Source organism: Mustela nigripes, chromosome 17 (assembly GCF_022355385.1).
Source record: "Mustela nigripes isolate SB6536 chromosome 17, MUSNIG.SB6536, whole genome shotgun sequence".
In the NCBI taxonomy this organism is placed as follows: Eukaryota; Metazoa; Chordata; class Mammalia; order Carnivora; family Mustelidae; genus Mustela; species Mustela nigripes.
In genome coordinates, this window is record NC_081573.1 from 20,037,128 (window position 1) to 20,062,337 (window position 25,210).

General features: G+C 47.6%; 1 protein-coding gene across 1 annotated transcript in view; it reads left to right on the forward strand.

Moving 5' to 3' along the window:
* LOC132004952 (uncharacterized) overlaps positions 1–25,210 on the forward strand; it is a 123,120-nt gene that overhangs the window by 80,888 nt on the left and 17,022 nt on the right. The gene's annotated exons all lie outside the window — the stretch shown is intronic.

Here is a 25,210-nt window from a genome sequence, read left to right on the forward strand (position 1 = left end):
ATATTCATGAGAGGGGTAATAAGTGATGGTTATTTTTAACTGGAGGTTTTCTGGGCTTTCTCACCTTTCTGTGGTTTGTATGTATTGATGTCCCGGGCGGAGCGAAGGGAACTTGCCTGGAACTGGAACGTGAGACAGCGCCCTGTGCGCACTTGGAGCCCCGGCCTGCAGGCGAGTCGGGCGGTGCCGGCCGGTGCAGTCCCGCGCACGGCCGGAGGGTGGCAGTGTCCGCTCGCAGACCCGCCGCACTCGGCCGGCTGACCTTTGTCAGCCTCCGCAGTCTCTCGTTTATCACTGATCACAAGAGTGGAATGAACATATTTACTTGTGTTTTGCTTTCCACTTATAATATCTAGTGGCATGGGAGGGAAATGAAAACAATTGTTCATAGGGGAAATTTATGAGCTTCATCTGGCTGCGAGATTTCCGCAGTTGCCCCACGCCGCCCAGGGACTTGGATTGCTTTTTGCATCTTCGGGCGAGGGGAAGGCGCGTTTCCATCTGCCCTAGTGGCTCTGGAGTGTTAGTCATTCCTGGCTTTCTGCGGCCGTTGCCTCTGAACAGCAGACTTGCCCGGCCATCTTTTCCTTCCCCTTCAGCTTGAGAAGAGCACGCGGGCCCCCCTTTGGGGCTCTCACATGAGAGTGGTCCCCATTTCACGCTGGGCCCTCCATCAGGAGTCTGGATTAGCCAGGGTTTCCCGACTCTCCTGCGATGTCCTAAAATATCTTCCTCTTAATGAGCTGGGGCGGGGCTCGGCTGACCCCTTATGAACCTCAAGAGGCCTCTTCATCCCCGGATTTTGCGGTGGGGGGCATGAAGGGAGAGGTTGTGGGCAGGTCCCTTCTCCTGGGGGTCTAGCAGCACCCTGAGAGCAGTTGTCCTATTGTTTGGTATACAGGATTGGGGGCTTGGTGAGCCTGGGAAGAGGGACACCTGAGAGCTGAGGGCCTTGTTGGAGATGCATGCCCGTGTGTGTGTGTGTGTGTGTGTGTGTGTGTGTGTGTGTGTGTTGGCTTCCATCCCTGACCAGCCTGGCTCTCTCAGCCTGGCAGAGGGCATGGTGATGGGAGGGGAGCTGCTCACTGAGGAAAGGACAAATCAGTGGGCCCTTGTTGTATTTAGACCTTTTGGACCTTGGGCTTGTGGAGCTGGCTCCTGGGATCCTGGAACCAGCTCTACCTGAAGCCAGTTCTTGGTGGGAGTGCCCATGCACTGACCTGTTGCCCTCATGGACAGTCCCAGCTTGTGCCCTGGGACACACTGCCCTGGGAAGAGAGGTGCCAGTGGCTTATACTTCAGGTGAGGCTGGAGGGCTGTGTGTGGAAGGGGGAAGCCCTGCTGGAGGTACCAGGGACTTGTGGTGCTAGAAGTACAGATGTTCAAACCACTGGAACACTTTGCTGGTGTGCTTTGATGTGAAGACTTTTCTGTCACTTGATGTGTGTTAGGATGTGGGTATTTTTATGGGGGTGCTAATACTGTCTACAGTAGAAAAAGTTGTTTGGGGTTATAATCGGTTTGAGATTCCGTCTGGTCCCTCCCTCCCTTCCTTCCCGGCTTCCTCCCTTTCTCTTTTTCTCTTTCTTCCTTACTCCCTCTTTCTTTCCCTTTCCCTTCCCTCCTTCCTTTTCTCCCTTTCTCTCTCTCCCTCCCCCCCTCGTACTTCCTCTCTCCCTCCCTCCCTCCCTCCCTCCCTCTTTCTTTCTCTCTTCTCCCTCCCTCCCTGCCTGCCTTCCTGGCTTCCTCCCTTTTTCTCCTTCCTTCCTTCTCCCTTCCCTTCCCTCCCCTTCCCTTTCCCTCTCTTTTCCTCCCTCCCTCCCTCCCTCCCTCTCTGCCTCACTGCTTCCCACCCTCCCAGCCCCCGCTCTTTCTCCCATCCTCTCTTCCTCCTGCCACTCTCCCTTCTTTCTTCCCCCGCTCCCTGCCTCCTTTCTTTGCTCTGCTGGGGGAGGTTTTCCTAGAGTTACTGTGGCAGAGCCCACAGGTTGCTCACTCCCCGACAGCACAGACTCCGGTTGGCTGGGACAGCTCCAGCTGTGTGCCTGGAAGGATGTGATGGGGGTGTGGTGTGGCCACTGCAGGGAGAGTGTCAGGCGCCCAGGTGAGCCTTTGACACAGAGTGGATAGCACAAGGGCCTCGTGGAGTCCCGGCCGGGACCCTCCCCTGCAGCTGCATTTCCAGTGCCCACCTGTGGGACCCCAGCTTCCCTGGGGAGGACCTCAGCACCACTGAAGGATCCAGTCCTAATTCAGCCAAAGCGGATTCCTCCCAGTGAGGTTTTCGTCTGGAACAGAAGAAAGGGAGCCGGTTGGCTGGCTGTCTTGGAGTGAATATTTAAAGACCCCATGTTCTCAGTGGCAAGGGGCGAGGACAGGCGCTGGTAGACGGTGGTCTGGTTCTGCCTCTGTCTCTCTTGCCCACAGGATCCTCCCTCCGCTCATTACAGTCCACTGCATTTCCCCAGCAGTCTTACAATCAAATTACTCAAAATTGCACTGCTTTATTGCATATTGCTGAACTCCAAGACAAGCAAATACCCAGATAATGAACAATTATTTATGACAAATTATTACCTTTACATATAAGATTAACAGTTTTTATTAAGTTCAGTCAAGGTGACAACCCGTCCCTGAAAAATAGCGCGACGTTTTCCCGTGGAACGGAACAAGGGCCTGCTGAAGGTCAGGGGTGGGCGCTGGCGCGCGCTCCTGCTGGCTGTTCCCGGGGGTGCTGGCTGTTCCCGGGGGTGCGCTCCCAGGCCCGCGGGGCCGGCGGCCACTCTTCCCACGGAAGGCGGCCATCTTCCCACCTCGGGACCTGGGCAGCTTCCGTGGGGCTTCCCGCTCCCTTTGTCCCCTGCGACTATGTAATGACAAAGGCCCTCAAGAACGGGACAGGTTGCACTAATTGCTTTTGTACGTAAGCTTTAAAAATTTGTATTATTGGAAACTGAACTTTTAAAAATTATTTATGGACTCGCTAACGTACGGTTTGGTGATTTCTTCCCATCTCCGTGGTTCTTCTTGTGAACAGAAACCTCTCTCAGCTAATTATAACATACAGTATTTCCCCAGCAGTCTTACAATCAAATTATTCAAAATTGCATTTCTTTATTGCATATTGCTAAAACCCAAGACAAGCAAACATCAAGATAATAAACAATTATTTATTGCAAATTATTACCTAATATATAAGATTAACAGCTTGTAACTATTAAGATTAATACATGTGGTAAACTGTATTTATTATACTTATTTTGTAGCAAATATCTTTGTATAAAACATATGTTTATGTATTGCAATTAATGAGAAAAAGTGTAAGATTAACAATTTATGTTGGGTTTTGTTTTTAGATTTATGCACACTGTAAAACTTATTTATTGCACTTATTAAAAGTATTTAATGATGGACTTTTAGATGCTATATTTTTAATGTGCAAATATAAACTAAAGGAGTATTAAATTACAAAATGGAAAATTATAACTGAAGTCAAAGAATCTAACTATTTTCTGCTATAAATCTGCTTTAAAAAGATCATCACTGGAATTACTGAATCTTTAAATAGTGGCCTTTATAGTACATAATGAGTTCCAATGAGTTATCCTTTAAAAGGCTTTTTTCATCATTAAAACTAAACTCAACATCTTGCTCTTAAAGATAAATGTAGCTAACAGCGTAAACAGCAGAATCATTTTATTTTATGACGAGAAGTTGAAGTCACATTGGTGAAGAGCAGTGGGCCTGGATGGGTCCCCTGCAGGTGAGGGAGCAGGACCCACGGGCCAGAAAGGCAGTTCCTGGCACAGGTGGAGCTCACCTGGCTGGCACTGAGCAGCCTGGGGGTGGAGGGGGAGGTCCCGGGCTTTGCCACCACGGCTTCCCTCCCCTGGTGGAGACGGAGCAGGGGTATAGCCGGAGCCATTTCTTTGCCCCAGAATTAGAAAATGATGCACCCCAAAGGTATTGAGACATAAAATAGAAATGAGGTACTGGCTGAGCATTTCTTGCTTTGCCAGGGTTCAGGGGCCCCAGATACTTTGGTAGGGTAGGAGGGGAATTCTAGAAGGCAGTCAGAGCAGAGGAGCTAAAGAAACTCATTGAGAAAACTGGCACAAGTTTTAGGTCTCTAATTCTCATGAACGATTTTTAGGAATGAGTTAAACTAATGAGCAATTTCTGGGTTTCCTATGGAGAGAGGTTTCTGTATCCAGGGGCTGCTGGAAAGAGGGAGCACTACTCCTGAGTGCCCGTGTGTCCCCTGCCTGCCTGTGGCCAGTGGCTTATACTCAGCTTGTGGACATGGGATCTCTTCAGCAGCTGGGCGCTGACTCCTGAATCTGGGGTCTTTGTTCCACCCCAGTTGCCTGTGGGACTGAGGCTGAGGACAGGGTTAGAGCACAACTTATAAACTGGACTGCACAGACCTCTAAACCCTGGTCCTTTTGCATCTGTGCCGAGACCCTGACAGGTGCTTGTTCCTCTGACCTCCCAGCGAGAATTGGCCATACTGTATGGGCGGGTCCTGGGGATATAGGAAAGGTGGGGGGGGGGGGGGGGTTGCAGCGGGGGGGCAGGTGGGGTGAACAGCCTTCTCCAGTGCTGTTCATGACCTAACCCTTCTAGGAAGACAAACAGGAAAAGGTGGAAGGAGGAGGCAAGGGGAGAAAGAAGGGAGAAAAGGGCTTTTTGGTTCTAAGCTCTGCAGATTTCTGTTCATTGAGGAAATTTGGAAAATAAACACCTCTCCTTCAGAACACAAGTGCTCTGGGCAGTTTGTATTATTTTATTTCAGGTGTGGAGAACACTGCCCCCCCCATTTGATTTGTAGTACAGGACACATAGTCTTTGAAAAATGCGTAGAGAATATAAACCTCTGTTATTTTGGGTCTGCAAACATTGTGGGTGCTGTTTGGTGCTCCTTGGGGTCCCCGGGGTTCACCAGCCAGCATCGGGGCTGACTGCGGGAAGCTGAGCACGGGATCTGTCTCTTCCTCCAGAAGCCTGCTTTGTAAGGAGGAGGAGGCAGACAGCGGGGGCAGGCTTCTGTGTCTGCCACGTCCTTAGACTCCCTGCTTGGGATGAACACTCCCTTACTTCTCTTAGACAAATACATGTTGGCCTATTCTATTATTATTTTTAATTTTTAAAAATTTAATTAATAAATTTTTATTTTTTAGCAGGCAGTATATATTGACCTATTTTTATGCTTTTTAAATTTGTTTTTTATTGGAGTGTAGTTAACAGCGTTATGTTAGTGGCAGGTGTATAGTATAGTGATGATTCCATGCTGATCACTGTCAGTGTGCTCTTAATCCCCTGTATCTATTTTATTCCACCCAGCCTCCCCCCGGCAATTGCCAGTTTGTTCTCTATGTTTAAGAATCTGTTTTTTTTTTTTTTTTTTTTTTGATCTCTGGTTTTTGTTTTGTTTCTTTAACTCCACCTAAGAATGAAATCATATGGTATTTGACATTTCTCTGACTGGCTTATTTCACTTAGCATTATACCCTCCAGTTTTGTTCACGTTGGTACAAATGGTGAGATGTCTTTCTTTTTTATGGCTGAGTAATACTCCTTTGTACACACACAAACACACACACACACACACACACACTCTCCCTCTCTCTCTCTCTCTAAATCAACACTGCGGTGCATCAATTTTTTCAAATGATTTTTTTCATTTTCTTTGGAGAGATACCCAATAGTGGAATTACTAGATCTTATGGTATTTCTATTTTTAATTTTTTTGAGGAGATGCCCTACTATTTTCCAGAGTGGCTGCACAAATTGCATTCCTACCAATGGTGCATGAGGGACCCTTTTACTCCATATCCTTGCCAACGCTTGTTATTTCTTGTCTTTTTGATTTTAGCTATTCTGACAGGTGTAAGGAGATATCTTATGGTGGTTTTGGTTTGCATTTCCCTGATGGCTGGTGATGTTGAGCATCTTTTCACACGTCTGTTGGCCATCTGTATGTCTTCTTTGGAGAAATATCTATTCAGGTTCTCTGCCCATTTTTAAATGGGATTTTTTTTTTTTGGTGTTGAGTTGCATGTAAATTCTTTACATATTTTGGATATTAATTATTAATCCCCTTATCAGATATATCATTTGCAAATATCTTCTCTTCTCCCATAGGTTGCTTTTTTTGTTTTGTTGATGGTTTCAAAACCATCAAAAGCTTTTTATTTTGGTATAGTCCCAATAGTTTAATTTTGCTTTTGTTTTCCTTGCCTGAGGAGACATACCTAGAACAATATTTCTATGGCCCATGTCATAGAAATTATGGCCTATATTTTCTTCTAGGTGTTTTTGTGGTGTCAGGTCTGACAGTTAGGTCTTTAATCTGTTTTGAGTTTATTTTTGTGTATGGTGTAAGAAAGTTTCATTTCTTCTAACTGTATTTTTGAATGAAGTTTATAATTTCATTCTTAATCATCATCTTTCTTTTTTTTTTTTAAAGATTTTATTTATTTGTCAGAGAGAGCAAGCGAGAGCGAGCACAGGCAGACAGAGTGGAAGGCAGAGTCAGAGGGAGAAGCAGGCTCCCTGCAGAGCAAGGAGCACGATGTGGGACTTGATCCCAGGACGCTGGGATCATGACCTGAGCCGAAGGCAGCTGCTTAACCAACTGAGCCACCCAGGCGTCCCCTTAATCACCATCTTTCATTTCATTCTTTTGTATGTAGCTTTGCAATTTTCCCAATGTCATTTGTTGAAGAGACTGTCTTTCCCCATTGGATAGTCATGCCTCCTTTGTTGTAGATTAATTGACCATAAAAGCATGGGTCCCTTTCTGGGTTTTCTATCCTGTTCCATTAACTCTGTTTCTGTGCCAGTACCATACTCTTTTCATTACTGCAGCTTTGTAGTGTATCTTGAAATTTGGGATTGTGGTATCACCAGTTTTGTTTTTTCTCAAGACTGCTTTGGCTATTTGGGGTCTTTTGTCTTTCCATATACAGTTTAGTATTATTTGATCTGGTTGTCTTAGGAATTTATTTATTAAGAAAACCACTCACTTTGGGGCGCCTGGGTGGCTCAGTGGGTTAAGCCTCTGCCTTCGGCTCAGGTCATGATCTCAGGGTCCTGGGATCGGGCCGCATCGGGCTCTCTGCTCAGCAGGGAGCCTGCTTCCTCCTCTCTCTCTTTGCCTGCCTCTTTGCCTACTTACGATCTCTGTCTGTCAAATTAAAAAAAAAAAAAATCTTAAAAGAAAACCACTCACTTCTTTCTTCATTTTAAAAAAAGATTTATTTATTGAGAGTGGGAGGAGAGAGAGTGAGGAGGGGCAGAGGGAGAGAGAGAATCACTAGCAGATTCCCTGCCACCTGTCCCACTACTTCACTCCAGCAAAACATTTCAAAGACCTTACAGTGTGCACATCCTTCAAGTGCTGAATTCCACTTTGAGGAATTGTCTTCAGAGAATAATCCTGGATGAAAACAAAGAATCATGTATGGTGGCATTTATTGAAACTTTATTTTTGAATTTTTACTATGGAAAGAGTAACAAATATACAAAAGGAACATGGCCAGAGAAACAGAACCCCAGTTCCCCAGGTCCAACTCCCAGACCCCTTCCTGTCCCTTGGTTTATTGAAGCAAATCCCAGATACCATGTTGTTTCACCCATCAATAACTCAGAACGCATTTCTAAAAGATAAGGACTTCTTCAAAAAGCAGAAGTATAATACCTTTATCTCGCTTTAAATTACCCACATTCCTCCATATTGTCAAATATTCAGTCGATGGTTAAGTTTTCTCTGCTTGTCTCAGAACCTCAATTTTTCTTTGAAAAGGTTTTTTTGTTTCAGTCAGATAAGGTCCATCCACTGCAATGGGCTAACATGCCTCATCTTTTTTCACCCTTTCTCTCTCTTCCCTTTGGAATTTGCTGAAGGAACTGGATGAGCTGTACTGTTTCCCTGCAACTTGATTTTGCTGATTGCTCTGTTTTCATATCACTTAACATGTTCTTCTGTCTAGCTATTGCAGACACCCATGTCTCAAAATACAACTGATGCTTATTTCCACTTTGAAATGGTTGAATCTGCCAGTAGACCTTATTATTTGATAAGTAAATGAAGATTCATATATATTATCATGCCACACGTTTGCTTTTTGAAAAATATTTTGATAACTATATTTCAATAGTTTATAACCTATACATTTTACTAAATATCATTCTTCTGAGAAGAGTTGCACACTTCACCCAGATGACCAGAGGGGCCAGTGGCCCCCAAAAGTAAAATCTTCCAGTACTTTAGGGCTGCAAAATGGCTATGTCCTATTTCTACCACATCTTCTTAATTCATTAGTTGGAATACTTTTATAAGGAGAAGTACGTATCATCAACTGTTTTGTTATCTTGATTTTTAGGGATTAAAAAAATGAAACTTTTATTTTGAGATAATTGTAGGTTCATGTGCAGTTGTAAGAAATCATACAGAGAGATCCCATGAATTCTTAATGAGTTACCCTAATAGCATTCTGTAAAACTATAGTGCATTCTCACAATTAGGATATTGATATGGATGTAGGCAACATACAAAGCAGTTCCATTCCCATAAGAACATCTCATGTTGTCCTTGTTTTATTTCCTTCTCCTTCCCAAACACTAATCTGTTTCTGTACTTGTTTCTATACTTGTGTCGTTTCAAAAATATTACACAGATGGAATTATAACTTTGGGGATTGTTGTTTTTTCACTCAGCATAATATATACATGTTATATTCATTTGTGGAATTTTGGTAGATATTGCATGAAATCTGTATATCAATTTCAGAAGAAGTAATCATTAGCACGTTGAGTCTTCTTATCTATGAACATGGTATGTCTCCTTATTTGCTTAGATCTTTCATTTCTTTTACTAGGATGTATAGTTGTATATGTCTTGCACATATTTCATTAGATTTACACCTTAGTATTTCATTTTTCTGAACAATTATAAAGGTACTATTTTTTAAAATTTGGTGTTGATGTGTTCACTGCCAGTATATTGAAATACAATTGCTTTTTGCATGTTTATCTGGTATCCTGAAAACTTACTGAATTTGCCTTTAGTTCTGGAAGATTTTTTAAAATAGATTTCTACATAGATAATTATGTCATCTTCAAATGTAAACAGTTTCATTTCTTCTCTTCTCATTTGTGTGCTTTTTATTTCCCTTTTAAAATTATTGCATCAGCTTAAACTTGCAGCAACATGTTGAAAAAATGTGGTGAGAGTGACACCTTGCCTAAACTCCAGGGAAAATCATCCCAGTCTTTCATTATTAGGTGCAATGTTAGCTGTAAGTTGTTTGTTGATGCACTTTATCAAATTGTGGAGTTCCTCACTATTCCCAGTTTCCTGGGAGTTTCTTCTTCTTTTTATAATATGAATGTGTGTTGAATTTTGTCACATGCTCTTTCTGCATCAATTAATATCATCATGTGATTTTTACTTTTCAGTCTGTTAGTATGATGAATAGCATTGGTTGATTTTCTGATATTGAACCAGACTTGCATCAATGGAATGCATCCCATTTGTTATTGTGTATAATATTTTTTATTACATTTCTGAATCCCATTTGCTAATATTTGTGAAGGATTTTTTCATCTACACTCATGTAGTTTCCTTCCTCCTCCCTCTCTTCCTCCTTCCCTCCATCTCTCCCTCCTTCAGTCTCTCCCTCTCTCTTTCCCTCCTTCCCTAGCTCCCTCCCTCTCTCCCTTCCTTCCTGGCTTCCACAGTCTTTGTCTGGTTTTCATATCAGGGTAATACAAGTGTCATAATATGAATTGGGAAGCATTCCTCTATTTATTTTCTGGAAGAGATTATGTAGAATGGTGTTAATTCTTATTTAAACATTTGATAGAATTCACCAGTGACACCATCTGGGTCTAGAGATTTCCTTTTTGGGAGTTTTAAAATTACAAATGCAAATTTCTTAATCATTGTAGGGCTATTCACATTATCTTTTTCATGTTGGGTGAGTTAGGGTTATGTATAAAGAATGTAATACCTAGAGCAACCACTAAAAAAGCTATATAAAGAGATACACTCCAAAAACACAACAGATAGTCTACTCATGTCATTATTGCACAATTTGAATGAAGCATAGAAACATTATCTCCTTTTAAGTATCTTTATCTTCCTCAGTTATAATAACCATTTTTCAAATATTTTCTCTACACACATTTAGATTCACATTAAACAGTGCTGTGATTTTTGCTTCAGCCATCATACATGATTTGGAAAACTCAAGAGAAGGGAAGCCCATTTATTTACCCACATTTTTGATTATTGAATTCTGCCTGCCTTCTTGATGTCCCATATTTTTTTTTCTTTTAGGGCATCTTTCCATTTAAAGAGCTTCCCTTTCCTGTTCTTTTAGGGTTGGTTTTCCCCAGACAGATTCTAAGTTTTCCCCTCACTGGAGAATGTCTTGATTTCTCCTTAATTACTAGTGGGTATTTTTGCTGGGTATAGAATTCTGGGTAGGCTGTTCTTTTCTTTTCAGCACTTGAAGAACATTATGTCACTTCTGCTGGCCTCCATGGTTTCTTTTTCTTTTTCTTTTCTTTTCTTTTTTTTTTGGCCTCCATGGTTTCTGATGAGAAATTACTATTATTCTAATTGCTTTTACCATATATTAACATGACTTTTTTTTTTTTCCTGGTTGCTTTCAAGATTTTGTCTTTATCTTTAGTTTTAAGAAGTGTAATTATGATGTATCCTTTTCGATACTCTCTCTCTCTCTCTCTCTCTCCCTTTCTGGGTAAACTTAGCTCTTTGAATCTGTAGGTTTATGTCTTTTGTCAAATTTTGTGTCAAATTTCTTCCTGTGAGTATTTTCTAGTCCCATCCTCTTTCTTGTCTCCTTCCAGGACTCTGATGAAATGAATGTTAGGTCTTTTGTTAGAATCTCACAGGTCTCTGAGGCTCTAATATTTTTTTGAGTCTATTTTTTCTCTCTGTTGTTCAGATTGGTTGATGTCAGTTATTCTCTTTTCCAGTTCACTACTTCTTTCCTCTTTCCCCTCCATTCTGCTCTTCAGCTCACTGACTGAGCCTTTTACTTTTGTTATTATATTTTTCAGTCCTAAAATTTTCATTTGGCTCTGCTTTATATCTTTTATTTCTTTGTTGAGACTCTTTTCTCCCCCATTCGTTTCAAGTGTTTTTGCAGTTGCTCACTGAAGCATTTTTAAAATGATGATTGCTTTAAAATTTTTGTCAAATAGTTGTAACATCTCTGTCATCCTGGTGTTGGAATATGTCTTTTTCATTCAGTGTGAGACCTTTGTTTTCTCTGGTATGATGACGATTTTTTAAAATGATGCCTGGGATTTTGTGTTACGTTATGAAACTCTGAATTGTATGTAAACCTTTTGTTTCAGATGGTTTTGTTTAGTAGGGGGGCTCCTATCAGTTATGGCTTCAAATATTTTTCAGCTGTGTTATTTGGCACACACACATTTAGGATTATGGCTTCTTGGTGGATTAACCCTCTTATTATATAATGCCCCTCTCTGTCTCTGGTGATTCTCTTTGCTCGGAAGTCTCTTCTTTCTATAGATAAAATATATAATATAAATATAATCTACCTCCAGGTTTCCCACTAGCTTCTGTTGACCCTGGAGGGAGCAGGATCCTTACTACTTAGGGTAAAAGTGGGTAAAAGTACTAGCTCCCCGTGTGGGTACCACTAACATGGTGTTGGGGGTGGTCTTGTTTGTGTTGATGCATGGTGAAAGTCAGCCTACTCTGACTCTGTCAGAGATAGGAGGCATGTTTTGTTACTGCCAAGTAAGAGGTGAAGTTCAGGCTCCCATGATCTCTACTGACAGTTTGGAGAGATTTACTCTGGTGGGGAAATTGGTGTTTCTTGTTACAGCCTCCTTAGGGTAGAATTCTAGACTTGCCTTTTGCCTTTGCTTGTGTAGATATGGATAGGGCCACTTTTTTCCCTGTAGTGTTTGACTGGAGTAGAGCAATTATTGTTTAAATGTTTTCTGTCTTACTTGGCTGCCCCTCTTCTTGTCCTTTGGCTAGAGAGATCAGGCTTTCATTGGGGGTTTGTTTTCTGTGACTGCTACAGTTTCCAGATTTCTGCTTTCCTTAGTTCCAGGTCTAGCATATATGAAGCAAAAAAGAAAACCAAAGAAACTGACATAGTAGTCATTTCTTGGATTTTAGGTCTTGCTAGTCTGCCTTTTTTCCCCTGCCACTACGTCCTCTGGGACCAGTGAGCAACTTACCTTCTCTGATCACTTTTTCCTGGGGTTTGTTCCATGCTGTTTAGCACATGGCCTTTAGATCTTACTCATTTGTTCATTCATTTCTTCTTTCATTCAGCAAAATGGGTTGTGTGCCTTCTCCTACAGATGTGGTGGTTAAAGACCTTGAGTTCCCGTTAGTGGAAGAGACAAGCAGTAGTCACAGGGTCTGGGAAGACAGTTCCCCCTGAGCTGGTCTTGTACTGTCCTGGTGAAGGAGAGTCTATAGGGCAGGGTTAGATCTGGCTGCTCTGCCCAGGGTGAGATGGGGCTCTGCTCATAGCCCTGGTAGGAGGCACCTTGGCACTTGGCTCCTTCAGGTTGCATTTGCTCATCTACTGAGCACCTGCTGCTACAGAGCCTACACTGCAAAGGGATGTGGGGTAAGAGAGGTGGAACCAGCTCTTGGCAGCTCCAGGCCAGGATGGGTAGAAATAGTCCCTGGAAAGCTCACCCTTGAATGGAGGGTGAGAGCACCAGTGGTGGCAGGAGCTCAGGATATTATTTCCTTAAAAAGAAGCTTTTGAGCTAGACCTGGGTACTGATTGGGGAAAAAATCCCGGTAGAGATATGAGCAGTGGGCCCTAGTCTCTGCTCCTGGTAGGTGGAGCAGCTGGAACAGGGACTTGGGGGACCCAGGTTCCCACCCAGGCCCCATCCTGGTGCTCTCTCTCCCCACCCTGGGCATTATCTTTCTCCTAGCATGATGCCCCATCCAGGTCCCCACCTGGCTTGCTCCTGCCTCTCCCTCGGGCACAGCTATTCTGCCTGCGATGCCCGTCCAGGCCCTGCATTGTGTGGGGAAGATGTGGCTCACCCGCGCGGGTTATTATTAGCCTGCAATGAAGTGAAAGGCCCTGAATGGGGGATGCCGAGCTCCTGCCTGACACCGTGGCCGAGGCAAGAAGGGAATGATTCATTATGGCTACAAGGCGTGCTCTAATTTCATATAACGGAATAAATGACAGTCGTATTTTGGGTGCCACCACGTGCAGATAGCATTGTTCCCTGACTGCCTCTCACCCAGGCTGCAAGGAGAATTAGAGCAGCCTTTGTGCAGGGAGATGAGAGGCCAGGGGACACCTGGGGGCCAGCAGGTGCCGTGACCCTGGGAGGCAGTGTAAAGTTGCTGCTTGGTGGCTGGCGTGGCCTGGGAAAGGGGCCTCTGGATCCCATCCTCCCATTCAAGGACCCCCAGCCTGCTGATCACACTTCAACTTCCTGTACTCCACACGTTCCCCTCCCATTCTTATGGCTTCTCCAGACCCCACCTCCCATCTGGTTCCCCATTCAGTTCAGCCCCAGCTCTGGGGCCCCTCCTCCAGGAAGCCAACAGTACCCATCTTATGCTCTTGCAGTTCTGTGTGAGTGTCTCCCTCCCTCTTTGCAGGCTTCTAGACTCCCCCACTAGTCTCCTGGCCCTGGCTGGGACTCTGCGACCACATGCCAACAGCTTTAGCTGAGGCTTCCTTGGCTGTGAAGGTGGCCCCAAGTTTGAGGCAGTGGGCCTTTACCTGGTATCTGCTGGGATGGAGAATTCCCCCGTAAGTTGAGCACACAATGGTGTAGTTGTTGGGGTATGAGCCCTCCAAGGCAGGGCTGCTGTGTGACTTGTGGGGGCTGGGGTCAAATAAAAATACAGGCCCTGTTTTTGCAAAATTAGTGAAGAACTTGAAGACACCATAGCAGAGCCTTAAACCTAGTGCAGGGCCCTTCTGAGTGAGGGCCTCTGAGCATGGAGCAGTGGCAGGTGCATGAAGCTGACCTTATCCAGCATCGACAAGAGACCCAAGGCTGGAGCCTAGGGTCCCCCTGGGGCATCATGGGGTCATCTCACCTGAGCTGTTGCCAGGTAGGCTGGCAAGGCCATGGGGAAGGGCACTGGACTGGCTGGGTTACAAGCACATGAGTAGGTTCCTGGAAGCAGCCACAGAATTATGTTTCCCCAGTGCGCTTCATCTGTGCTCTGGAACCCCAGATAAAAATAATAGAGGAGTAGGATAACATTCAAGGGCAATTTCATCCTTGGGTGTCTAAGCAGGAAAGGAAGCCTTGGGATCACTGGACCAAGGAATTCATATTCCTGTAATATTTGCACACAAAATGGTCTCATGTTTAAAAATGCACATTAAGAGTCGTGTCAATCACAGACCCTTGGAAATGGTGCTGACTTGACAGGGAGACAGAACTTTCCCGTGGAGTTTAATTTCGTTCAAACACCTTTTGCAATTGGGGTGACAGCAGGACCAAGGACCGGGGGGACCCGCACCCTCCCCCGCCTGCTGCTGCTGCCCATGGCTGGGCCACTAGCCCAGCAGGGGTCACTGCATGGAGTGTGTGAGTAGGGAGCTCCCGGAGCCCACTGTGGAAGGGCCCTGGACAGCCATACAGGACCAGACCCTCTCTCCTTGGTCTCCCCACTGCTCTCTGAGATCAAGTCCTGGCATCACCACCAGAGCAGAAGTGAGGGGGTGGGCAGGCCAGCTCCTGGGAGGGCAGAACCCCCTGAGCAGGCTCTGCACTGGCTCTCAGCCTGTGGGAAGATGGAAAGAATCTCCAGCAGACTTGGGCCAACCGCAGGGGTTGATTTGGAGCTCGATCCCACAACCCAAGATCCTGCCTGAGCCCAAACCAAGAGTTGGATCTTTACCTGACTGAGCCACCCAGGCACCCCGAAGGTAGCTCCTTTTATTTATTTCTTCTTTTTAAAAATTTAATTGGGCTGCTCCTTTTAAAGGAGGCCATGCTCTGCAGTTCACTGTGAGCCCCGCTGCTCTGAACTTTCCCCCAGCTCTGCACAATGGCTATCCTCTTAGACTTTGATTTGCACAGTTGTGGTTCTTTCTTTCTTTCTTTTTTTCTTCCTTCCTTCCTTTCTTTCTTTCTTTTTTGAAGATTTTATCTATTTATTTGTCACAGAGAGTGAGAAAACACACAAGCAGGGAGAGCGGCAGGCAGAGGGAGAAACAGGCTTCCCGCTGAGCAGGGAGCCCGATGTGGGGGTTCAATCCCAGGACCCTGGGATCGTGACCTGAGCCGAAGGCATACGCTTAATCAACTGAGCCACCCAGGGGTCCCAACACAGTTGTGTTTCTTACATCTGGCTGGCATTGCTCATTTAGGGTGTCTGCCTGCCCCCTTATGCATTTTGCCCCTTTGCTCCTCATTTGGAAATTTCCTCTGGTGTTTTGCTGATTGTGGGTGGGCTGACTTTGGGGCATGTAAAGGGTGTAGATGGGGAGGAAGTGTCCCTGCTCTCTACACCGCGTCCTGGTACTCTATGAATATACTTGATGTATCCCCATGATCAAACTGTTGGGCTGGAGATTTCTTACCACCTCTTGAGAGCCGAGTGGGGGCATAGTCTCATAGGCAGAGGGAGAAGGGGTGGGGGAGAGGGGACTGTGGGCAGGAGGGCATGGCACATATGGCTTCTGTCACCCGCCCTCTGCCCCAGCTGGCTGAAACACGAATTTGCATTGTTACGCTCTTACCTTTAAAAAGCACCCTCCCTAAATGGTGTTTTCTCCTCTAGAAAGCCTGTGCCTGTGACTGATAGTGGGAGCAGCTTGGAACAGGGCACCCCTGGACCCTTCAAAAGGGGTGAGGTCTCAGCTCCACATAGCGGCCATTTCCTAGGGTCCAGCTCACTCTCTGTCCACATCTGCTTCCCCGCCTGGGGGTCTGGGCTGGGGAGGCTGGAGGGGCAGAGATGGCCAAGGCTCTTGCAGAAGGAGGCTAGTAGGGCAGGAATGTTTTCTAGTGACTGTTCCTGAGGAGGTGCAACCGAGCTGGCTGCTGTGGTCACCCTAGCCAGACATGCCTGTATGACCTGCCCCTGCTCATTCTCTTGGACATCTGCAGATCCAAGAATGGAGAGACAAAGTCACATTCGCCAGGTGGCCCAGGAGGCTCTTGCTTGTGACTGCTTCTTGTCCTTGGGTCCTTAGAGAAGACCATGCCTCATGTGAGTTCACTGTCTCTCAAGGCATTTTATGGGGGCCTGGTCTCAGCACCCCAGCAGGTGTTGACTTGCTTGACCTTCAATGGAGGCAGAGACAAAGTTTTCTTATCAATAGAAAACTGGCAAATGCAAGGAGGGGAAGTGGGTAGCTACCCCTATGTCTGTAAAGGAAGCAATCTGCCTTCCAAATACGACCTTATTAATTGGTTGTTCAGGAGAAGATCAGGGCCCGACTGGGTTAAATTGAGGGTCATGTCTGTAGCAGTGGGGATGCGATGCCCTGCAGCATCAGGTAAAATGTTTGTTTGCATATAGCTGATGGACAGCATTGCCTTCCAGAAAGCCCCCTGGCTGCGTGCTGGAGTGGACTTTTGTTACACAAGTTACAGAGGTTCCTTTTGCTGAGGGTTTCTAGAGCTGGGTTATGCAATGTGACTGCCTGTCTTGGGGATGGATGACAGTGCCCTGGGTTCTGGGACTCATCATGGCTCTCAGTGGGGAGAGGAAGGTCTTAGGAGTGTGACCATCACCCTTAAACAGACTTTAGTTGCCAACTTGGTGCCTTACCATGGTACATCATGTAAACTTTTGGGTTCCTCAGCTGGAAAATGGAGTCAGACTCTGGAAGGGTCCCCCATCTCCCTGAAGAAAAATTCTTCTGGTCCATTAACGTCATTTTCTTTAGAGAACCTTTTCTGATCTCAGAAAGGTGACCATATGGGAAACCAGGCTGATATTAAAAGCCATTGTCTGAAGGTTGATTGGTCTGGGGAGATGGTAGATTGGTCCCCTGCTGGACCAGCCATCACCACCAGGCTGTAGGTGAAAGCAGAGGCTGGTGGTCTCCACTCTGTCCTGGAAGCCCCCGGGTTCAGGTTTCCTTTACCCAGGCCCCAGCCATTGACAAACTTGTCCTTGTCTGCCCAGGACTCTCTTGATCCTGGCACTTTGAAAGCTCACAGCCTAGGAATGTCCTCCATCTGGCAAACCAGATGGCTGGTCACCCCACCTGGCCTTGGTCCCTAAGCCAGAGGGGCAGTCAGTGGGTAAAATCTAGGACTGGGAGGTGGTCCCAGCATGAGGAACAAGCCCCTGGAAGAGGCAGCCACGCTACGTCCAATGCTTCCCGCATGGCCTATGCTTCCATGCATATACCACACCATGACATTGCATATGTGTACAGGAACCCCTAGCATGTACGCTGTGTGATCCTAATGGCCCCTCCAATCACAGCAGTGCTCACGTGGAACTTGCAGGGTGCTCACATCACGGTGCTTGTCTGTTTCCACTGCTCGCGAAGTCAATACTCTCCTCTCCCATGGGGTGGGGGACCCTTATGCCCCTCACTTCCCAGAGGAGCAAGCTAGTGTGCTACTTGCCCAGGGTCAGCAAGCGTGGAGCCGGGACTTGGAGCTGGGCTCTCAGGTTCTACGGCCCACATGATAACCTTTCCCCTGATGGGAAATTGTGTGCAGAGACGAATATCGAGAAGGGGATGGGTTCAAGGGACCACAGCAGGAGCCCTCCAGGCAGCGAGGAAGAAATGGGGCCAAGAAAAGGGACAGAAGAGAGTTTCCTGCCAACAGAAACCCAGTCTGATCTTCAAGAGCCAGCACACAAGTGATTCCCTCCGTGAGGCCTTCTTGTGTTCCCCATACTGATCATTTCTTCATGTGGGTCCCCAGATTCTTGCTCATGTTTTCGTCTTGCCATCTGTCCTTCTCATATGACTGGAGGGCTCCTTGAGGGCAAGGCAGTGTCTGAGTCAACTGTGATTCTGGCTCTCAGGAGCTGGCAAGGACACGGAGGGGAGGGGAGACAGAAGTGCTGTCACTTCTTGGGGCCAACTGGCCAGCTGCTCTTCATTAGAAATCTTGTGGCTTCCCTTTGTGCCCAGCTGGGACAGTGTAATCAGAGACCCAAACAGCAGCATATAGTGGTGCTCTGCACAGTGAGGAAATTCCAGGGTCTTACACTGGAACTGTGGGCTGGCCCGAGTCATAGCACGTGATGTAGGACCACCTTTGAAAGTCTTTTTTTTTTTTTAAGATTTTATTTATTTATTTGACAGAGAGAGATCACAAGTAGGCATAGAGAGAGGGGGAATCAGGCTCCCCTCTGAGCAGAGAGCCGGATGTGGGGCTTGATCCCAGGACCCTGAGATCATGACCTGAGCCGAAGGCAGAGGCTTAACCCACTGAGCCACCCAGGTGCCCCCTTTGAAAGTCTTAATGCCGAGGCCGACTTGCTTTCCTACATGGTCGTGTTGTCTTTGCCCTTTTATTTATGTGCTTTGTACACATGGATGTGATGGTTGGTGGATTGCAAGGGACAAAAGACACAAACAACAGCCCAGTGATCTGGGTGCTATGTGCGGTCAAGATCATGCAATGAATGACTCAGAGTTGCAGGAGTTACAGTCTCGGTACCTACCCTCTACCCTGGGCTTGTTTGGAGTACCTGAGACCACTTATACACCTTCCTCTGAGATCTTTGGTGCAGGTGTTCTTTCTTTTTTCTACGTTCAGAGAAGGTGCTTGTGGGGGCTTTTGATGCTGTGTGACCGTGATGATGGGGGTTATAATGAAACACACGAACAAGCTGGCACAGAGCTGGGAAGGATGAGGAGGTCCCCTCTGCCGGGTGTGGTGTGCAGACCAGGGCTGTCGGCTTCTGTAGAGTTTAACACTCTATTAAAACTTGACTTCCCTTTGCCCCCAGTGCTCTGAAGCGTGCTAAAGAAGGTAGGGCAGGGCAAAGTGCAACATGGCTGTAGGACCCCTGTCTTAGTCAGCTTGAGCCCCCGTAACAAAATAGCACAGGCTGAGTGGCTTACACGGCACAAATCCATTGTCTTGCAGTCCTGGAGGCTGGAAGCTGAGATGAGCGTGTTAGTGTGATTGGGCTTTTGTGTGAGCTCTCTTCCTGCCTTGCACATGGCCACCTTCTCACTGGCCCCTGCCTGAAACCCTACAATGGCTCCCCATTCTATTAGAACAAACCTCTAACCTCTCATCACAGCCTCCAAGGCCTTCAATGATGTGAGCCGAGCCTGACCTCTACCTCAGGTCACTGTCCCTGATGTGCGGGAGCCACTGACCTCTGGGTTCCTCATGGTTGGGTCTGAGCATTTGCCATTCCCTTTGTGTACAAAATGCATTTCGGCATTTGGGTCTTGGCCTCCTGATGACACAGCTTCTGTGTGTCTTGCTGTCGCCGTGTCACATCACAACAGTTGTATTTCTTTATAGCTCTTGTAACCGAGGAGGCTTGGTCTTCCCTTTCAAGCGTCCATTTGTCGGGCAGGCACCTCCTCCCTCGCCCACTGTTGTCATGGCAGTTGCCTGTAGGAAGCACACCATCAGGAGTTGGTGGCTGAGACTTTTTCTTGGGGAAGGTGGGGGGCGGTACTTAGAAGAAGGTCTTTAAAGGTCTCCCACCCCACTGCCAGCACTCAGAGATGTTCACTATCCCCCCAAGCTTTCCTCCTTGCCTCCGCCGACTCCTCAGCCCCACCCCTCCCCAACCTCCCTGCCTCCGCACCCCTTCTGGCCCCACCCCTCCACCTCCACCTCTTTGGCTCCCCCGACCCCTCCCTGCGCTGTGTGGTCAGTGACCGCACTTAAGGCTAAACGCACACCCAGAGCCCTAACCCTATGCTTTGCAAAGACCCTCCCAACTCCCCGAAATATCCAAATCAGGATCTTCTAGACGGTTCTGAAATTCCTGTTTTAAGAGCATGTCTTCCCCTGTATGTCCCGTGTGTGTCCCCCCCCCCCCCCGTTTCCCCCCCCCCCCCGACCCCACGACCTCCCAGGATGGCATTTGTCTTCTGAGGAATTACTGTTTGGACACTTCGCCCTGCTACTTGGATGATGCGGGCAGTCTCAGTCTCCTGGCAACTGAGGAATTGGGTTGTGAGGCTGGTGCTTTCTCCCCCCTCAGCCATGTCCCGTGCTCCGTGCTGCTCTCTTTCTTGCATCTTCAGGCATTCTGTTCATAAGACCGCCATTTCTCAGAGTCTGCTCAGTTGTCCTCATTCATTCATTCATTCATTCACTAAAGTATCCATGATGATCCAGTCCCGCCATAACCGCAGGGGATGCAGGGAGAACATGCCTGCCCACAGCGGGGGGTGGGTCCTGCGGTTCTCCAAGGTGGCACCTGCGTGGAGCCTCGTGCATGGTACTTGGTAGATGACACCTTATGGTCCTGTGAATTGATTTTGATTGCAGAATTTTTACAAAGCACGCAGACTACCACCATAGTAAGAAGTATTATTTCCAAGGCCAATCTTGTTTTGAGAGGTTTATGAAAATTGAGCATTTGAAGATAATTTAAAAATCCTGCAAAACAAGGGTGGGGCGTCACTGTCCTGGCCTGGGGCCATTTCCCCAGAACCCTTTAGCAGGAACACACAGGCTGCTGAACAAAGTGTGTGGGACAAGCTGAGGGCTCTGCCCGCTTGGGGCCATGTGGGGAAGTCAAAAGCAAAATTCTCAGGGGACACACACTAGCTCTCATAGGAGGAGCTGACCTCCAGCTGTCCGCCTCCGCACTTATGAGTGCCTGCTGTATGCTCTCCCTGTCCACTGGGGTGTGGATGCTTTGGGGTCTTTTCTGGAATCCAATCCCAATTGTTTTTGGACACTTCCGCAGATGTCTTTCCTACTTGGAATGATGTTTCACTTTCTCTTTTCCTTGAAGCTTATCTGCTTTTCGAGAAGCCTCTGCTGACATTCCCATTCTCTCTGGTGCTCCCTGCGTCTGCAGTCATTCCTCTTCCAGGCTTCTGGGGGCGGGGGGCTTGGGGGTTAGAGGGACCAGGACTCTACCCTCCATCGGGGGTCCCCACAAGGACCTTCCTGGAGCTTCCAGATCTGGCTCTGTGCAAACCGGAGATATCCCCATCAACCCCGGGGCTTATTTAAAGGCTGTTAATTACTCTCTTCCATTCCCCAGCTAGATTAGCATTCCCTTGGAGTCACATGGAGCCCAGGACTGTGCTTACATCCAAGCTGTTAATAAATATTTGTGTGGGATTTGGAAAAAGAGAAATGCAAAGATGACTTGAGAAGTAAGACTTTGTCCCTCCACCCCCCGAGTTTAACTTCTGGGAAAGTTCATTTGGATGATTAAATGAGTAACAGTATGCACAGAAATTTGGGGGGGATGTGAGCTGGAGAATTTGTATTAGATATTAAAAATGCCCTTCAGAGCTGCAAACCAAATCAAGATAATAAAACGCAAATCCAGAAGAAGATGAGCCACAGCCCAGACTCTAGGAAACAGAGTTTGAGGCAGGACTGAAGGGACTGGCACTTTATTAGGGAGGGGTGAGCCGTGGGCAGAGAGAGTGGGGGAGAGGGGAGCGGCGCAAGGAGGGAAGGGAAGCCGTGTGCTGAGCTGGACTGGGAGACGCAGCAGGTGGCTCAGCAGGTGGCTCTGCTTGGCTGGTGGTCTTCTCCAGATGGGCTGTGCACAGAAACTCTGTCTCCTCGTAGTCAGCGGGCGAGAGGGAAGAGGGAATTTGTGTGCTTGGCTCCCCCCCATCTCCTGTTTCCCACGGGTCAGAGTTCACCCCGTGGGTGGTTTCTCCCGTGCATTTCTGCATTGCAACTTCTGGCTTGCCCCTTTGGCAACTTCTCAAGCGCTAGCTTCCGACTCAGACGTGAGGTGTTTCCTGCTAAACTGCAGGGGCTCAGAGATGCTAGAGATGGGAGGTGAGTGGCTAGGCTGCTGAACACGCAGCGGTGATCAAGGTGGGTGGGCTCGGGGTCTAGGGTCAGGTGGGTGAGGTACTGAGCTCAGGTGCAAAATGTAAGGGAGTGCCAACAACCCTGTGATCAAGTGAAATCATGTTTTTTTTTTTTTTTAAAGATGTTATTTATTTATTTGATACACAGAGAGATCACAAGTAGGCAGAGAGGCAGGCAGAGAGAGAGGGGAAATAGGTTCCCTGCTGAGCAGAGAGCCCAATGCAGGGCACGATCCCAGGACCCTGAGATCATGACCTGAGCTGAAGGCAGAGGCTTAACCCACTGAGCCACCCAGGTGTCCCACGAAATCATACTTTAATGCACTATTGAAAAGTCAATGTTAATGCAAAAGCTCATGATGAGCAGAACATCAGAATTTTAAATAAAGAGCAGAAAGAGGTGGGATTCAGGTAATGTGAGCAAGGTTCCGGTGCAGTGTTGAGTCCTGCCTTTTGGAGGTCTAGGGGACATTTGTGGACATGTGCAGTGTGAGGCATGGGCTGGACATCCAAGGGGCAGTGACCAGGTGGGGGGAGCTCTGCACCTACAGCTGGGGAGGGAGGCGGGGTTGAGAGGGGCTATTGCAGCAGATAGCTAGAAGCTGGTACTTCAAGCCGTGGGGTTGGAGGGAGCACCAAGGATGTGAGTGTAACTGGAGAGGAGACGAAGTCCAAGGACTGAGGCCCAGGCACCCCAAAGCATAGAGCTCACTGAGAAGGAGACCACTGCAAATAATGAAAGCATGGAAGGGTCATACCAAAATGCCAACAGTGGCAGTGGTCTAGATGGGTGATGGAGTCATGGATGGTTTTTCTTGCTTCTCCATTTGTGCACAATTCTCCAGGATGAGCATCTGTTATTCGTGCAATGAAAAACTCTCTACATCTGCAGGATACTGTCATGTGGATGGGTGGTGATGAGATGGAGCCCATCACAAGAAGGAGACAGCTTCTGAAGAGATAGGTGTTCCGTACTGGCCACACTGGGGCCAGTGATGGGTACCAGGGCAGCGTTGCTGTATGTCTGGACCCCCCAGGTATTTTGAAGCTCAGGGGTGCTGTGCTGGGCTTTGAGGACCAGAGTTCACATTGGATTAGGAAGTTTGGCCCCTGGTGGTCTCTACTTTGGGAGTAGGGATTGTCAAGGGGAGGGCTTAACTGAATTCCTTGAAGAAAGGCAGGGCTGTCTTTCTAGAAAATGTGGGCCCTGTATGTCTAGCTCACTAGATGCCTGAGTGGGTGGTCTTGGTACAAGAAAAATGAGGATAATACGTAATAAAAATCCCAGTTTGCTTGTGGCCAGTTTTCACATGTATTCAAAATAAATGCTTGAGTGATTAAATATGCCTGTCTCTCTCTCTTTCAAGCACTTATTGAATGCCTATGGTTTACAGGTACCATGCAGACAAGGTACTTGTCATCACTGCTGCTGTGAAGTCTGGAGTCTAGCAGGGAGAAGGGGCCCATTAGATTAATTATTGCACAGCTCATTTATCGATTGGAATCATGATAAATATTTTGAAGAAAGAGAACAGATTGCAGGGAGACTCACCTGTCTTGGTGGTCAGGGCAGGCTTCCCTGAGCAAGCAGCATTTAAGCAGATTGGTGAAGAGGGAGAAATGAGTAGGATGTGGTGGGCCAGGAGGGGTGTCTTTTCTTTCTGAGCAAACCTTACAAAAGAGTACTATGTAGAAATGGTGAGAATATGCTGCAGAAGTTAAGGAAAGGTTGTGAAAGTGCCCTGGTAAGGTGTGCAGGGAAGGCTGATGCCGCTGGAGGGTGCGGGTTCTTCTTCTCCTGTCTCACCTGGCTTTAGGGTTCCAGTGGGGAGTGAGGGCACCGTTTCAGACATAGGTTGTTCACAGATGGAGATGAGAGACACTGGCACTACACGAGCCTGAGTGCATGTCCAGCAGGTGGGAGTGAGAGGCTGGCTCAGGAGAGAGGCTGGGAGTTGGATACATGGTGGTCACTCCCATGGAGGTATGGACCCTAAGGCCAACGGGGAGAGGCATGAAAGCCAGGAAAGCTGTGGTCAGAATTTCCGCGAATTCTTCCATTTTGGAGGACCCAGAAGGGATTGTCAAGGAGGTGGGGAGGAGCAGAGTGAAGAGGGGACCACACAAATTCAAAGGGAAGATATGTTGAGAGGATGTAGGGGTGAGTGGAGCCTTGGAAGTAGGGAGAAAAGGATAGGGAGGGCCCTAGTGAGTGGCTCATGTGCCTTCTCCTCCCTGTGGCATGGAGCAGCTCTCAGGGAGCCCCACAGAGCTGCCCTCAACAGAGCACAAGTCGACAGGACCCATGTTCCTGCCTTACCTGGTCTTTGTGTGCTCCAATGCCCTGTAGAGCTCGCTGCTGCACCAACCACAAAGGACAGGACAGAGATGGGCATGTGGGGCTGAGGCAGGAGGGGGACACTTTGGGAACGGTGCCAAAGAGTCAGAGACTGGGGCCGCACGCCCCAGGGAGGAAGAGATACTGGGATTCCACAGTGGGCTGCAAAGTACCCCCCCCCCCAACAAGCCCCATCACCCAGGCTACCAGCCCGGCCACTTGCCAAAGCCCTGCCTGGTGCGTCTTTCTGCCTCAGCTATCGATGAGCTGCAAAACTTCACTCGAGGGTCCTGCTGCTGCCATCAAGACACCCTCTGGTCCTGGCACCCTGCTGGCCATGCAGTCACTGGGCAGCAGTGGGCTCTTCCTCCTGGGAGAGACACTTTTCAACAGACTCTGGGATGGCAGGAGAGTGGATGTGGATGAACCGGTGGGTGGTGGTCATGAGTTCTTGGCCCACCAAATCAGATGTAGCAGGTGGGTGGGGGAGATACTGTGGCATTATGTTTCTGGAAACATTGTGCTAGTCTAATCAGTTCCGGGAAATCAGTTAATTTGGAACTGCCCAGTTGTGTCTGGGATGGCCCATCCCCTTGTCCCCGGGATGGAGTGGTGGTGAGCAGGTGGGCATGGGACCGGCCCCACATCCTTCAGTATTGCCAGCACCTATGGGCACCTCGCCCTGCAGCCAGGAGCTCCAGCTCTGTGTGGTGCTTTCTCTCCCAGAGAACTGCACCTTCTTCCCAGGGGCGTGGGAAACGGTGGTGTCTTTCTGTGCTGCCCTGAGCCTCTGGGAACTGGACGGGGCTGAAGGGGACCTTCCCGCCTCAGCCCCACATGCCCATCTCTGTCCTGTCCTTTGTGGTTGGTGCAGCAG